This window comes from Bos javanicus, chromosome 10 (genome assembly GCF_032452875.1).
Source record: "Bos javanicus breed banteng chromosome 10, ARS-OSU_banteng_1.0, whole genome shotgun sequence".
NCBI lineage: Eukaryota > Metazoa > Chordata > Mammalia > Artiodactyla > Bovidae > Bos > Bos javanicus.
In genome coordinates this window covers 69,239,946-69,257,638 of record NC_083877.1, presented here as the reverse complement: position 1 = coordinate 69,257,638, position 17,693 = coordinate 69,239,946, and the positions used below count along the sequence as shown (strand labels likewise).

Here is a 17,693-nt window from a genome sequence, read left to right as displayed (position 1 = left end):
TTCTATGAAGACCTACAAGACCTTTTAGAACTAACACCCAAAAAGGATGTCCTTTTCATTATAGGGGACTGGAATGCAAAAGTAGGAAGTCAAGAAACACCTGGAGCAACAGGCAAATTTGGCCTTGGAATACGGAATGAAGTTGGGCAAAGACTAATAGAGTTTTGCCAAGAAAATGCACTGGTCATAACAAACACCCTCTTCCAACAACACAAGAGAAGACTCTATACATGGACATCACCAGATGGTCAACACTGAAATCAGACTGATTATATTCTTTGCAGCCAAAGATGGAGAAGCTCTATACAGTCAGCAAAAACAAGACCAGGAGCTGACTGTGGCTCAGATTATGAACTCCTTATTGCCAAATTCAGACTGAAATTGAAGAAAGTAGGGAAAATCACTAGACCATTCAGGTATGACCTAAATTAGATTTCAATAGGGGGAAAAAAATCCAAATTTTCTTTCATCATAGAAAAAGATATACTTATTAGATTTCCTTTTTAAATACACAGTAAAATGACTCAATTTTTAATATTTTTGTCAGTGAAAATATTTAGATAGTGCAATTTTACTTGTAATATGTGAATTAACAATATCTCTCTTACAGGGTTATTGCAAGAACTAAATGAAATGTAAAGGAAATCATACACTGTGTGGCTTTTGGTGTCTGGCTTCGTGTATTTACTTCATCACGATATATCCTAGAGCTTCATATACTGTATGGTATATAATAAGCACTCAATAACAGAGTGAATTTGAGAGTATCTTATAGAGTCCCACAAGCACATCAGTAAATACGTTTCTCCCCTTCAGGAAACTTGAAGGAAGAAACAATAACTACACCAGCAGTCCCTCTTGAACTATCAACATTGTGGTACACTTTGAGTTGAGTCACTTGTCACCTAAATACTGTGAGATTTATGGAGTGTTTTAAAGGATATGAATGCTAGAACTCCACCTTTCTTCAAAGAAAAATTAATGTGCTGGAGAATGTTTGAGTTTGGAAAGTGACAGTGAGTCACTTATCAACTAATTTTCTGACTTGAAGTTCTGAGTGTCGGTGAATTAGACCCCCAGTGAGGAGGTACTCATCATTGGTGGTGGTGTTGCCAAAATCCTGGCCTCTGTTCTCTGGTGCCAAATAGAAACACAGAGACAGAGTTTTGGGTGAAGTAGAGAAGAGTAACTTTTATTGCTTTGCCAGGAAAAGGGGGTCACAGTGGATAAATGCCCTGAAAACCATGTGACCCTCCCTAGTGGGGGTCATGAGTTTTATAGTATTCAAGGAGCAGGGTGTGATCAGCTCGTGGACAGTTCTTGGATTGGTTGGCATCAAGGTGAAGTTTCAAGCATCATCAACCTTCGGGTTGCAACCAGTTTAGGGTCTATGTGTTTGTGGTCTGCAGTTTTCCTCCAGAAAGGCTCTGCTTCCTGTAAAAACAACTTAGGAATGTGTGTCAGGCCTTATCTGTATCTTTCAACACTGGGAGTTTGATGATTCTGTTATGTGGCAGAATTAGAGTCTAAATTGTTACCAGTTCCTCAGCCCAACAGCTAGTCTTTGTTTCTACATCTTCACATTTCCCAATCATTAACTCTAGAGTCAGCATTTTACTTCAAAAGATAAAGACATCTAGGTTGCCTCCATGTCCTAGCTATTGTAACACTGCTGCAATGATGATCACTGGGGTACATGTGTCTCTTCAATTCCGGTTTTCTCAGTATGTATGCCCAGCAGTGGGATTGCTGAGAGCAACCTAGATGTCCACCGGCAGATGAATGGATAAGAAAGCTGTGATATGCATACACAATGGAATATTACTCAGCTATTAAAAAGAATGCATTTGAATGTGTTCTAATGAGGTGGATGAAACTGGAGCCTATTATACAGAGTGAAGTAAGTCAGAAAGAAAAACACCAATACAGTATATTAACGCATATATATGCAATTTAGAAAGATGGTAACAATGACCCTATATGCAAGACAGCAAAAGAGACACAGATGTAAAGAACAGACTTTGGACTCTGTGAGAGAAGGCGAGGGTGGGATGATTTGAGAGAATAACACTGAAACATGTATATTACCATATGTGAAATAGATTGCCAGTCAAGGTTGATGCATGAGACAGAGCGCTCAGGGCCGTCACACTGGGACGACCCTGAGGGATGGGATGGGGAGGGAGGTGGGAGGGGGGTTCAGGATGGGGGAACACATGTACACCCATGGCTGATTCATGTCAATGTATGGCAAAAACCACTACAATATTGTAAAGTAATTAGCCTCCAATTAAAATAAATAAATACATTAAAAAAACAAAACAAAACTGGGAATGAGCCTTCCCAGCAACCCGGGACAAAATGGTCATGAAATGCCCCCCAAAGTATGGTCGCATTTATGACCACACGGGGGCCGTGTCAACTACAAATTGGCACTTAACAAGAGCATTGCCAATGACTGAACAACAAAAGCATTTGCCATCTGCCTCTATGGAGATTGAAGCTCATGCTGCTCCAGCTGTTGACCTTCAACAACCCCTGAGGAAGTTCAGGGTGGAGTGAGGCACTCTGTGCTCCAGGGAATCTGCCGGACAGGTCTTTAGATAGTCGGATGTTTTTAGGAATAGATTTTATGATCTCTATCCTTGCATCTCCTCATATCTAGAGGAGCACTAAATCTCTTCATGGTGACATCAGCTCCTCATGACTAACAAAAACCTTTTGTAAAATGAGTGCTTCATGGCATCGAACTCCCCCTTCACCAAAACCTAATGTATTGACTTTCCCCCACTGCTGCTTTGGAGCAGTCTCTCAGAGCTATCTGAGATGCTGCCTCTCAGGCTGCAGTCCTCATTTTGCCCCAAATAAAACTTAACTCTCAAAAAAAAAAAAAAAGGGAAGATAAGGAAGGACAAAGAGGCTTGTACAGGGTTTCAGTGATGGTGGTTTAATCGCTAAGTCGTGTCCAACTCTTGCCACCTCATAAACTGTAGCCCGCCAGGCTCCTCTGTCCATGGCATTTCCCAGGCATGAATACTGGAATGGGTAGCCATTTCTTTCTCCTGGGGATCTTCCTGGCCCAGGGATTGAACCTGCGTCTCCTGCACTGCAGGTGGTCCTTTACCGCTGAGCCCCAGGGATTCCCTTATACCCTTCCTTACAGCACCTTAAATAGACAGTAAGAAAACTAGCATGCCAGGCAACTCAAGACAGTGAGGTGGCTTGAAGACAGGGGTGTTGTTTGTTTTCTGGAAGTGGCTGCAGGGTTACTGTCATAATTCATATTTGATAATTGAAATTTCAGGAACGTGTCTTACTATCCCCCGCCCCCATATAACTAGTTTTGTTCTCCAGAAATATTAAGAGAATAGTGCATAACTGAAGAAAATTTATTACTTGCCTTCTAATACTATTAATGTCAATGCACATAGTTCAACACAACGTAAAAAAAAATCTGTTTAACACATTTTTATAAATGGTATGTGACTCTGGACCTAAGAAAGGAATCTACTTATTGCAAATTGGAAATGTCATTCTCTGTAATATAAAATTGCCTGTTAGGAGCATGGCAATTATACAGTTTAAAATGACACAGTTTAAATTAACACAACATGAATAGTTGAAAGTAAAAATTAAAACTCAGTAGTTTTTCCACTCAAAGTATAAAAAATAAATATTTTAATTTTATAAAAGTACTTTATCAACAAACTGCATGTTGGACTTTTAAAAAGATCTGATTTTTATAATAAATTATATTGCTGAATACTCATAATAATAATCTTTGAAACAAAAGGAAACTTACCTTTTAAAGCTACTAAACACAAGGAAAGCATTGTGAATCTACAAATCTCTTTTAGTCCCAAACCTAAACTATAGCTAATTTCCTTTCTTAGGGACACACCAGGCAGAACTGAAAGACCAAGTTATTGTGGTAAATTTCATAAGCTCCCCAAGGTCAGTGATTTGGAATACATCTTCCTGAGGCTTAATATCTGCTAAGTCTGTGCTATTCTAAGACAGTTCTTACGTTACTAGGTCTGAAAGGCAGAATTTCCTTTTAACCTCTGGTATTTCTTAGCAGTTTCTGCCTGTGGTATGATCACCTGATGGTGTACTTTTAGCCAGCTGTGTATCTTCATGGTGGTTCATCTGTCTTAAAAAAGAAAAAAGGAATGGCTAGTTACAAACAGGTGATTGTGTTAGCAGAGGTTTAAGGCAGAATTAGACAAAAGCTATTGGAAATAGGATGTACTTTGTAGAAGGAGAGCATATCCAATAATATGAAAAATCATTAGAAATAAAATTGAAAAACAGAAGATTTATGAAAACAGCTAAATGGCTGTTTTACCTAGTGATCAAGTGCTCAGAGATTGAAGTCACAGAAGATAATTATGTGGCTTTGCAAGCACTCTTATTCAGAAACAGCAGAGGGTTTTTGTCTAATAGACCTGCATGCAGAGGTGTAGTAGATGATAGCTGTGGAAACATTGTCCCTGGACAACTGGGTGCTGTGAGGGGTGGCAGGGTGGCCTGCGCACATCGTGGAAGCAGGCAGCTGTTTTAATATGACCAGTCATGTCCTCGGCTCTCACGGTAGCTAGTTCTAAATTCAATTTTGCTTCTTGAGTGTGTTTTTCACTTGGGAAATTCAAAACAAGATCAACAAAGGGATCTATGGCATTGGCATGTTTTAGACACTATATGGAATGAATAAAAGAGTCCTCAGGATTCAGGCAGTTAAATTGATTCATCTGCTTTATTTCTCAAGTTTTTATTATTTTTAAAAGCCTATTCTGGATTTTATTTCATGAAGTATTGTGTTCCTCTGAAGTTGTATGTAAAGGCTACCCATATAGGAATACGGGCATGTTTTCAAATATTTAAGATGAAAACTTACCTCTTGACAGATACTACTTTTGTAAAGAACAGTTTTCCTCTTTTATTATGGTTTTCTAGATGGCTCAGTGGTAAAGAATCTGCTTACAATGCAGAAGATGCAGGTTCAATTCCTGGGCCAGGAGGATCCCCCGGAAGAGGAAATGGCAACCCACTCCTGTATTCTTGTCTAGGAAATTCTGACTTGAATGGGAGAATCTGGAAAGTTTTTCTAAAAACAAGTTCTTCAAAGTCACATCATCCTGCAAAGATGATAATGCTTCTTATACTTACAAGAGGCAGAAGTGAAAGTTGTTGAAACAATTTGTCCAAATGATCTAATAAATTCACAGTTGAGTTCTAATGTATCCTGATTTGCTAGGGTACTATCTAAGTGAATTTTGCTTCTGTTTGTTCCAATAAAAGAATATCGAGGGCTTCCCTGGTGGCTCAGTGGTAAAGACTCTGTCTGCCAATGCACAAGACACGGGTTTGATCCCTGATCCAGGAGGAGCCCTCATATTGCAGGGCAACTAAGCACGTGTGCCACAACTACTGAGCCTGCGTGCCGCAACTAGAGAGTAGCTTTCCACTCTCCGCAACTAGACAAAAGCCCAAGCAACAGCAAATACCCAACACAGCCAAAAAGAAAACAAATAAATAAAATTGTTAAAAAATAGAAGTATATTGATTTTAAGATGATCACAACTGAGCTATAGTTCAAATGTCTAATAATTTTCTCAGCAATACTGTCTTATTTCTCACCTGGAAGTAAAAGCATGTGCAATTGTGTTAATATTGTATACTAAAGTCTCTACTTTTTCATAAATTAAAAAAATTATGAGACAGGAGCTGAGCTGGGAGTCAAAGTGAGAAAAGATATTAATATATAATATCCTTCTTATACTTTTAATTTCTTGATATAGTGACAAGGTGAAGAAATCATAGAGTCTCATAGAGCTAAGATATATTATGATGTTGAGGCTGACTTTGAAAGCAAAACAATATTGTCTCTTTATCAAGTAAACCAAGCAGTGGGGTTTTTTAATTGGTTAGCTGAAGTTTAAAATTCTGAACTTCCAGATAACCATCTCCACCAACTAGTTCCTTTGCTTCACCTGGAGTATCATTTTTAGGTAAATAAATAGTGAAAAATTACCCCATATTCACTCTCCTAAGGATATAATAAATTAGGCTAATTAGATAACATCCCTATAATACTATAAAAATCATGGTCATAAAGTTTCATTTTATGGAGCAACCTTAAGCAATTTTTCAAAATGAAATTAATACTCCTTCTGAAGGAAAACTGAAAATAAGTACGTAATTAAGCATATACAAAGAAAAAATTTCTTATTCAAAAATTCTAATAGAACTAAATGTATAGACTTTAACGTCAAAGACAAGCCTTCATTCAAACATTATTGTCAATAACCTACAGCATCACATTGTTGTTGACAATTATTAATAATAGCAAGACAAGCATTTTGATGAATGCAAAATGTCATGGAAAATATCACAGAATGCAAAATAACACTTTGCAGTTTTACAGTTCTTTTTATTTATCAAAGTGCTTTCACATTTACTATATTAAATATTTTACTCTCAGTTTTTAAATAATGATTTTTTTATACCTTATACATATGTACATAATTAAAATTTTCTTTCCACTGAAGAAAAGCCAACCAAATATCCACAAACTCTTTTAACAGGTTTTTTTTTTTAACCATTGTTTTTCAGATGTTGCTCCTTTGATTAACTCCTGTCTCTCTGCCTCTACTTTCCCTTGGTTTATCCTCTGGAAAAATGCTACTTCAGGAAAATCTTTATCCTCATAATCACAATTCTTTCATGTTTTCTTTCCTTTTCCCACTGAAAAGGACCTCTTAGCGTCTTCCTTGGTAACTATGGCATATTCTTCCTTGTATTGTAACGCAGATCATATTGTTTTGCTGCAAGATGTATTGTACTACTCAGGCTATTTTCTATACTTCCCTAATTTGTACCTTTCACTCAGAACATAACATGGAGCAGAGATAATAAAGATTCAGTAAGGGATCAAGTTTAAAATCATTGCGTTTGGGACTGCCTTGGTGGTCCAGTGGTTAAGAATTCACCTTCCAATGCAGGTCTGATCCCTAGTTGGGGAACTAAGATCTCACACGCTAAGGGGCAACTAAGCCCAGACTCTGATTAGAGAGAAGCCCGTGTGCAGCAACAAAGATCCCGTGTGCTACAGCTAAGACCTGATACAGCTGAATAAATAAATAAATACTTTTAAAAATCAGTTGTCTTTGCTATATGATAAAGGCTGTATCTATTTGCTCTGATTTCTTTTAGGACAACAGAAATACTATATTCTATACTTTCATGTTTTTATTTCAACTATTCCTTTGATAGAAACAGCTATAAATGTGTAACAGTATGTACTTAATAGGTATCTGTTGTCAGCATAGAAATATCCTTAAGATACTACCTGCTGAGTTGTCATTAAAATGAGTCACCAGTCTACATGAAACCAGACTTACCAAGATGACTACTTGTCTTATTTTTTGCGTCTTCATTTAACTTTTCCTCTTCCAAAACTAATACCTTAATTATTTTTGTGATGTTTCATTGGGAGAGTTGTATCAGTTCCTTCTCCAAAATTATTGCTTTATAGAATCTTAGAACAACTGTGTTGAGTCTATGGACTGGTATGACTGTATAAATTAGAGGAACTTATAATCTCTTCAGTACTATAATACTTGTTTAAGATTTGTGCATTCTCTATATGTTTCATTGTTTAGCTGTACTCAGAAACCAGATTATTTACTACTTTATTCTTGATGTCACCTTGTGTAGGAATTATCCAACTGTGAATTTCCATGGAAATTATTTGTGGCAAATGTTGACGTGTATCTTGCCAAACCTTTTGCTTCCACCACTATCATTGGTGCCTTTTGCATGTCTCATGATGACTGTCACAGTTCACACTGAGGAACTGTGTGACTGATCATGAAAAAACAATCACAGTGGCATTTTGACCTGTTTTATCTTTTTAAATTGGATGCTATGAATGACTTGCTAAAATATATGTGGATTATTGGATCTACTATGAGGTATCTGTTTTTGGCCCATTCACACTGTCTTAACAAGTTGTGGGAGTAGGCTACAGGGTAAATTTTAAAAGATAGTAATTGTTGGCAAGGCTAGTCGTCACAGTATTGTAAACTTCCTTACTGTCTATATGTTACAGTCACGGATAATATTTAAACTTAATCCAGTACATTTCCATTTTGTTCAAATGAGAAAATGGCACTTGTGGGAATTCTGTTGACTGTTTCCACCTGCTGCAGGATATTAGCAGATTAGACCAAACATTGGGAGGTGCCTCGTGTCATCTATGGGAACAATAGCACGTTTGTTTGTCTTTCTACCTTCAAGGATATTTGAAGGTCAACTTTTGAAGAGAGTGTTTTGTGAACATAGAAGCAGTCATGTTCTTGTGTGGAAGTGGGCAGATGCTTGACCTGAAAGAAGATCTTCCAGCCACATGACTACAAATAGGAAGAGAAAGCCTAACTTGACAGACCAGTTATCTTAGTGTCTGCTTTTTCAGTGTGCTGAGGGCTTCACCCACCCTTCGACATCTCCTTCTCAGGGAGAACCTGTCTCAGAGATGCTCAGGATCACACAGTGTTCAGTGCTCCTAGCTTAGAGTTGACACAGGAGAAAATCCAAAAGTAGAAGTGGTAAAAGAAGGGTCTTTCCCCCCCAAAATTGCATTCTGTAGAGGTTTGAAACGTGCACATTTCTCAATATTGTTTCTACACTGCTAAATGACAATATAATAGCAATTAAATAATTTAATGGGTGATGTTCCTGGACCTTCTTGTTCCCCACTGCATGGTAAAGGTATGCAGAAATCACGCAACTGGCTTTTATTTCCTTTTCTACAAAATGGAAAGCATAATGGGTAATTCTTCCTTATGTAATAGGATGTTTTATACACATTTAAGAAATGTTCATTGGAGAAATGAATGCTATAGGCAGACAGTTCTTAAGATCCATAAATATCTTATTATGCTTGACATCCATAATATTAGATGAAAGAAAATGCTTTTTCTTTTTACCTCTTATTGAAGAAAACACCGATATTTTAAAAGTTGATATACCATGACAACTGGCAGAAGATGCTTAAAAGAGTGGTCTGTGATGATTAGTATTATAGTAAACAGTAAATGGATAATTGAAAGAGAAATTAGTTTGGGTTGTCAAAGGGTTATGTGGGAGATATACATGCTAATATTAGATATGGCTAATGCCATATGCCTCCAGAAAAAGGAGACTGCACTTGTGTTCAGCTATTGAAAAAGAAATTATTTTCAACAGTTGTGTCATGCCTCATTTATAGTTCATTAAAAAAAAGAAGCTCAGCTTAAAATCAGTGAAGCCTGAGGAATAAAATCTCCATATGAATAAGCATTCAAATATATACAGAAACAAGGACCTTCTGTGACCAGAGTCCCGTCTTCTTGCCGTGGAAAGTTTTTCCAGAGGTCCAGAGGAGGAGACATGGCCAAGCTTAAGCTGAATTCAGGTGCTTCTCTTCCACAGAGAAGGAACAGTGTCCAGAGTTAACCACACTGGTTTGTAGTACCCCATGGTGACTGCCAGTCCTTTGCTGGATTTTGTCTGTTCTTTGTGTACAGCTGGACTCAGCTTGAACCAAAGAATCAGCAACTGAAGCTGGAGCCTACCTTTCTGCAGAGAGAGTAACGTTTGATGTTTCTGGACATTTTTGCAACACGTAACCCCTATCTTGAGCTCCTGCTGCCTTACAAGCCCTTCTCACATGAAAGTACAAGGTTCTAAAACAGTACCTTCCACACACTGTCCTCTCGTTTAGGAGGCAAGCAGACAGTGTTTTCTGACAGTTGCTTGTCCATCTGGTGTTTGATGTGTGGCAGAAAAGCACAGTGGGGTGATAAGGGAGATGCCGTTTCTCTAGGTGACAACTCTGCGTTCCTGAGAGCAGGCTCCTCTGGACTCCCTACCCTTCGGCCCTACTTCTCCCCACAGGACCCTAGGCTGTCTTCTCAGTGCAGTGCAGTGAAGCTCTTTCTATGTGCCTGCTTGGCTTTTCATTGATTCACAATTTCTTGATGACAACAAACATTTCAGCCACTTTCTGATGGTGCTGTCAGCATGAATGCATTGGTAAAGGTTGGTAAAGGTTTTTTAACAGTTCCATTCTTTTTCATTGTTTATTTGTGCCTGAAATTCTCTTTCACTTTTTATTTATTTGTGAATATTTTCTGGTCTTCCCATTATATTTACGTTAGACAAAAAGCTAGCTTTTTGTTACTTGGCCTTGTAAAGTGTGTCAGGCCAAAGATAAATTTTCTAAAACTCTGATAATCTTCAGCTGACTATGTTTGAAGTTTATAAATAGTTCAGATATTTACATACGCATTGCTTTATTATGCATGCCCGTTTTGCCTACGGACTAAGTGAGAATTCATTGCCACATTCTGCTACCTCTCAGCAACCTTTCTCAGAGCCACCAGCAACTTCCCCTTATGTCTTTTTATTATTATTTATTTTTTTGGTCACAGCATGCAGCATTCAGGATCTTAGTTCCCTGATCAAGGATTGAACCTGTGCTGTGCAGTGGAAGCATGGAGTCTTAACCACTGGACCACCAGCGAAGTCTCAGGCTTCCCCTTAAGTCTTATTGGCCAAAAGAACATTGCTTGCCCATGCATAGGCCAATCCTGACAAAAGAGTGCTGCCATCATAATTAACTCATATCAATCAAGACTCACCATCTAGGCTTTGGAGCTGGTGCTATCTCCTCTGGAAGGACATGGCTTCCAGGAAGAGGGCAGATACCTGAGAGAAGTCAGAACTCACAGGAAGGAAGAAGGGGTGTGGGAAAAGGGGTGCCCAGAGTAAACTTGGTAGCCAGGTCACCTGTATACTCTGTGCATAGAGTACAACAGTATCCATGTCCTTGATTATATTTTAAATGCAACTGAAATGATTGTCTGTGATGGCTCCTGTTACATAGTCCCATCTCTTCTCAACTGCCAGAATCAATAGTGAATTTATTTTGTATTTGTGTGGGAGGAATTGAGAAAACGAGTTGGAACAAAGTCCAATTAAACCCAGTTACTACTAGCAACTCCGCCAATATGTCTTCTCTCCTCTACCTATGGGCTCATTTAAATTAAGTCTGAATATTGAAATTATCTGCATTCAGGAGTTTGAATCAGATAAACTTCCCAGGGAAAAGTTATTCCTTATTATGGTTGTCTATTCCTTACTTATGGTTGTCCAGGAGGATTCCTGAAGAGTGAAACCAGAGCAAACAAATTGGCATTTAGAATTTAGGGCCTTTTGGTTAGTCACGTACACTCTTTGCCACATATAAATTTGGTGGGGCGGAAGGAAGCCAATGTATGAAAAAAGATGAAGAAAATTGCATGGAAGAAAAAGGTGATGAATGAAAGTAGGTGGAAGAGCGACAGTAACAGAGCACATATGTAAGAGGGAAGGAAGGAGCTGTGTGCTTTTTCACTATTATGTTGCTATGGTAATGAAGCAAAATTAGGCGGATGCTGCTCTAATGGTTTTGTTTTGAATGAGGAACCAACTATGAGCAAGAAAATGACAAATTAACTCTTCAGTAAACCAAAAAGACAGTCTATCTGTATTTCATCTATAATTTCAATATAACCTTTATAAGAAATCTGACATTCCTCTGAAACAACAAGATCTAAAAACATTCTGAAGACTTATACAATAATATTAAAGTTTCCTTTTGTGAATTAGCAGTGAATGAAAACATCTCCATTATAAAACATGTTTGCTGTGGGAAAAATTTAAATAAATAAAAGAAAAAAAATCAGATTAATAATAATAAAAAAAGCACCTGATTCTGGCTGTTCATGTTTTCATGAGTAGTTCTTTAGTCTTTTCATTTGTGGGTTTTTACCAAATGGGATTGTACTTTATTATTGTATGGTGAATATTTGGGCTAATTCTAGTTTTTCACCATCTTAGCTTGGGTGAAGCTTAGCTGCTACAACAAATTACTGTAGGCTGGGTGGTTTATAAAACAAATATTTACTACTTCTCATAGTTCTGGAGGTTAGGAAGTCCAACATCAAAGTGCTAGCAGATTCAGTGTCTGATGAGAGTTGGTAGTGTCTCCTTGGTTTGCAGACAACCACTTTCTGATTGTATCCCCATATGGCACAGAGTGGATAGGAAGAGTGGGCAAACTCTCTTGCCCACTACCATTAATAAGGGCATTAATACCATTCATGAGACCCCATCCTCACGACCTAATCACCTCCCAAAGGCCTCACTTCCAAATGTTGGGAATTAGGGTTTCATCATTTGAATTTTTGAGGAATACAAATATCCAGTTCATAGTACACTGTTATAAACAAGGTTTCAAGGGGAAATTTTACCTTTTTTGTATACCTCCATAAATTACCTACGGGCTTCCCAAGTGGTGCAGTGGTAAAGCATCTGCCTGCCAAAGTAGGAGATCTAGGTTCAGTCCTTGGGTTGGGAAGATACCCTGGAGAAGGAAGTGACAACCTACTCCAGTATTCTTGCCTAGAAAATCCCATGGACAGAGGAGCTGGACAGGCTACAGTCCAGGGGATCGCAAAGAGTAGGACATGACTGAGCATATCGATATATAAAAGTTACCTTCAGCTACTTGTGACATATTGTGGACATTCAACAAATAAGAATTATAATTTTCACTAACAACCACACAAGTTTAGTGTGGTCAATAATTATTTTTTGGCTTATCAATTGGAGTTCCTTTGAATAATATAGAAGGTAGTAGCGGGGATCCTGTTCAAGAGTATGGCTGGAGGGATTAAAAAGCCTTCTACAAGTGGGTCCCAAAAAGTGGCATTTATGCAAGCTTTTCTAAGGCTTCCAAACCTGATATTTTGCAGAACCTGCAATTGCCTAAGCAAGCAGGATTTGGAGATGCCAACTCACATAACTAAACTCACAGTAGAGATGGTGAAATTAACACCAAAATTTTAATTGGCAATGAGAACTATAACTGCTAGGAATATGGTGCATTTCCATCTGTACAACCAGTATCTTCCCCCTTTATAGTCAAACAACTCCCCAAAAGAAAATCAGAAGTTCACTAATGAACATAATTAGATGAGATATATGTAGTCTTGTTATTCAGAGAGGTCACTCTTTTTCCTGGACAGTTCATACAGCCTATCTCCAATTTCAATACTATATAATTCACTATATTAGTTTATCCTTTCTAAACATAAGTTTCAGATATTCTTAATTAAAATTGTGGAAATTCCTCATTGTGGAATTTAAGTCACATATTTATAGACAAAGTCTTAGTTTACTTCCTCAGATGGCTGTTCATTTTTTGTGGATATCACTACTTAACTCTAGGTAACTGGGTAACCTTATTTTTCTTTATCAATATATTCATCAATGATCCCTGGACCTTGGGCATTTTGGCAGAGAGAATAAAAAGGGTTTAGTCTATTTATTAAAATTGTTACAGAATAAAAAAATTTAAAGGCTATGGATATATCTTGAAATATATGCTTGACGGATATTTATTATTTAATGAAAAAAATGGAGTAACTCATCATGTCCAGGAACTGTGGATTTCTCTAGTGGCATAGAGAAGCTGCCGTTTTAAAATTGTGGTAACTTTTACTGGCATCTTCTGAACTTCCTCGGAGGAAAGGATTTGGTCAAGAATGCAATATCACTTTAAAACACTTCAAAACAATTTGATTTGGGGTTATATGAGGTACTATGGGTCAATAAGCTGAGTATCATCTGAACTAGGGGTTTTGGGGAGGACAAATCAAGGAGTATGTGAATATTCAGGTCTGAGTCCAGAAGATAATTGAGGACAGTCATGGTCCGTCCTCAGGCTGCTCAGTGTCTTCTGTGAGTCTCCTGTGATCCTATATAACCAAACCTGATGGCCTAAATGGTCCAGGCTGGAAAGAGAAGGAAGTAGACCTCAGAGGAGGATGGTATAAGGGAGAAATGGGCAGGGTCTGCAGACTGGAGTCCTACATGAACTTGAAAATTAGGTTTAGTGCAAGTATGAGATTGGGGCTGATGGAGACAGACGTGGGATAAGGGAAGGCTGTGACGGGAACATGGAATTTCTGATGTGGAGGAGTTACAGAAGTATACATTTTCAGGATGCAGTCATGAGAACGAGTTCTTATCAGAAGGTAATGAACTAAACTGAACTGAATGAATGATGGATAGAGGGAAGTTGGGGACATTTGCTGCTTTGTGCAGCCCTCTTTTATCCTTTGGGAAACAACCCTTTAGTAAGTAAACAATCCTTCCAGTAAGCCTAGTGAAAAGTGTCTGACTCTTTGTGACCCCATGGACGGAGAAGCCTACCAGGTGCCTCCATCCATGGGATTTTCCAGGCAAGAGTCCTGGAGTGGGTTGCCATTGCCTTCTTCAGGGGATCAGTAAGCCTAGTAGAGTCTGCAAATCACAGAAACCCACCCTCTTCCCCACAGGTTTGGGCATATCATCAAAGCCTGTAGAATTCTTCCACAGGACTTTTCAGTACTTGGTTGGTGAAGTAGGTAGGAGAAAAGAAAATAGAGTTTCCACTGGGCACTGAGCTGTGAGGATATGATTCTGGAACAACACTCCAGATGATTCCCAAATCAATACCTCTGGCTCTAGTCTCTTCTTTATCCTCTAGAACCCCTAGAGATATCTCCATCTGAATGCCTCATTAACCCAACCCATGTTGGGAAATAAGATTCCTCATTTCCCCCACCCAAACTGATCTCCATACTCCATTGCCCATCCAAGCTAGACATCTGGAAGTCATCCTCAACATCTTCCTCTCCTTCACCCTTAAGAACAATCAATCCCCAAACCCTGCTAACTTTACCTTATAAACATTTGTAATTTTTTTCCCTTCTCTCTTGTTCCACTGCTAGAGCCTTAGTACAGATCTTTATCACAATCTCTTAACCGGTCTTCTTGCCACCAGTCTTAAAAAACCCCAATCTATACTGTCGTATTCCCACCCTTATTCTCACCTTGGGTAGAAGGAGCTTTGTCCTTCAGCTCACTCCTTCTGTCTCTGCAGCCCCTTCTCTGGCCCCATCCCTGCTTGTGGTTTCCTGAACCTTCCGTGTTCTCTCCTTGCTCCAGCCTTGAGTTCAAAGGCTGCTCACTTTGCCTAAAATGCACCCTCTTTTTTCCTTCATGGCTAACTTCTGTTCAGGATTTAAGGGGGGATTTGGGTGTTGCGGCTCCGGGCATCCTTTGTGACCTTATCTTTGTGACCATCATTTTCACCCTTGGCTCCTTGATTGAGATCTTCCAAACACTCTTAAAGTGGTGGCATAGGCTAGCATAGGACTCACTGTTCTGTGTTGTGAAAACGAATTTGTCTTCTTTCCCCACTGAGTTCCAAGTCCTTTGAGGGAAGAGACTTAATTATACACAAATTTATATTCTATTTCCTCTTTGGAGTCTGACACATACTAGATCCTTAAAAAAACAATTAAAGAACAAATAAATGAGTGAATCCAGGGAAGATGCATCATTAACTTTAGTTCGTGGATTCTGTGGACACCTTCTCTTCTTGAACAATGATGGTTTTACGAAGCTCTGCTAGATCATGTTTTGTCTGAATCCTGTATCCTCATTAAAATTTCTTTTGCTATCAAAGCTAGAAAAATAGTCAATGTCTTTAATTTTAAAGATGAGGAAAATAAGGCACAGAGAGGTTTGTACACTCAAATGCAACAGCTGGTGTAGGATCTTGGGCTCTTCTGTCCTGACCCAGGGTGCTCTCCCAACTAGTAAGCTGCCTCCCTCAAGCACTTGTAATCGCAAATACTTTTAGTTTTGTTTCTTACAGGAATGTGTTGAGTGTTTCTAGCCTCAGGAAATCAACACTCTCACCTGCAGACAATTCCCAGAAATTATCTGACTCCTTTCTAAAATCACGTTACTCTGTATTTCAGGCAGGAGGGTTAAACAAAGTGCTTTCCAACTTGGCTACCCTCAGTCTCCTCCAAGTACTTCAAAAATTCCAAGAAGGGGGAACTTCCCGGATGGTCCAGTGGTTAAGACTCCATGCTTGCTATGCAGGGGTCATGGGTCTACTCCCTAGATCCCACATACCTTGTGGCATGGCATGGTCCCCAAAAATCTTTTCCCAGGGAAATAAAGTCAGCTTCTCCTCTCTGACTGGGAACATGAACATGGACTCTGGGATTGGATCTTCTTGGTTGGGTATTGGGCCTCCCTGGTAGGTTTTTATAAAAACCATTTGTAAGTTAGTCATGAAACTTCCCTGGTGGTTCAGATGGTAAAGCATCTGCCTATAATGCAGGAGATCCTGGTTCAATCTCTTGGTCGGAAAGATCTCCTGAAGAAGGCAATGGCAACCCACTCCAGTATTCTTGCCTGGAAAATCCCATGGACGGAGGAGCCTGGTAGGCTACATTCCATGGGGTTGCAAAGAGTCGGACACGACTGAGTGACTTCACTTTTTTTTTTCTTTCATGAAACTAAAGCAGTTGGTGCTGGCGGTGGTGAGATGGGTGTTCAGAAAGTCAAGCAAAGCTGAGATTTGTTTCTGTGCTCATTTTCCACAGGAATTCAGGCTTCTTTTCAAGTCAGGCCTAGTTCTAGCACTTGCTTCTGCTTCCTTCTTTCTTCCATCCTCTCTCTGACTCTGCCCCCATCTGTTAAAATGATCACTCTTGATTTTTCTTCAGCTTATTTCTCTTATAACTGTACTTACTGCTTGTGATATTTAGGCATGTTTAGCAAGTCAGCCTGGAGAAGATTTCCTTCAATTATATGACAAAACCCAATTTAAACTTTTGATTTATTGGAATTGCTGAATTAAAAATACTGTTGGGCATTTTGCAGCAATTTTAAAAAGAGTATGCTTTACAGATGGCTAATCTGTTTGTTAGATTATTGCTTTGTACCATTTCTCAAAAGTTTTCATATTCTTTAAAAAATTTTTTTTGTTATTTATTTATTTATTTATTTTTTTAAATTAATTTTATTTTATTTTTAAACTTTACATAATTGTATTAGTTTTGCCAAATATCAAAATGAATCCACCACAGGTATACATGTGTTCCCCATCCTGAACCCTCCTCCCTCCTCCCTCCCCATACCATCCCTCTGGGTCGTCCCAGTGCACCAGCCCCAAGCATCCAGTATCGTGCATTGAACCTGGACTGGCATCTCGTTTCATACATGATATTTTACATGTTTCAATGCCATTCTCCCAAATCTTCCCACCCTCTCCCTCTCCCACAGAGTCCATAAGACTGTTCTATACATCAGTGTCTCTTTTGCTGTCTCGTATACAGGGTTATCGTTACCATCTTTCTAAATTCCATATATATGCGTTAGTATACTGTATTGGTGTTTTTCCTTCTGGCTTACTTCACTCTGTATAATAGGCTCCAGTTTCATCCACCTCATTAGAACTGATTCAAATGTATTCTTTTTAATGGCTGAGTAATACTCCATTGTGTATATGTACCATAGCTTTCTTATCCATTCATCTGCTGATGGACATCTAGGTTGCTTCCTAAATTTTTTTTTTAATTTCTTTTTGTTTTTATTTTTGGCTACGCTGCTGTGCACAGGCTTTCTCTAGTTGCTGTGAGAAGGGCTATTTTTTCCTTGCAGTGCATGGGCTTCTCATTGGGATGGCTTCTCTTATTGCAGAGCACAGACAGTAGGCTCGTGGGCTTCAGTAATTGCAGCACACAGGCTCTAGAGCG

The 17,693-nt window shown here is 38.8% G+C and overlaps 1 protein-coding gene across 1 annotated transcript in view; it reads left to right on the top strand.

Annotated features, from left to right (window-relative positions):
- The window catches only part of LOC133254753 (WAS/WASL-interacting protein family member 3-like), a 40,027-nt gene extending 32,625 nt beyond the window's left edge, over positions 1-7,402 (top strand). The window contains exons 2-3 of the mRNA XM_061428995.1: positions 611-726; positions 4,957-7,402. The gene's annotated coding sequence lies outside the window, so the exon portion shown is untranslated. The remainder of the gene's footprint in view (positions 1-610; positions 727-4,956) is intronic.
- Positions 7,403-17,693: the final 10,291 nt, after the last annotated feature.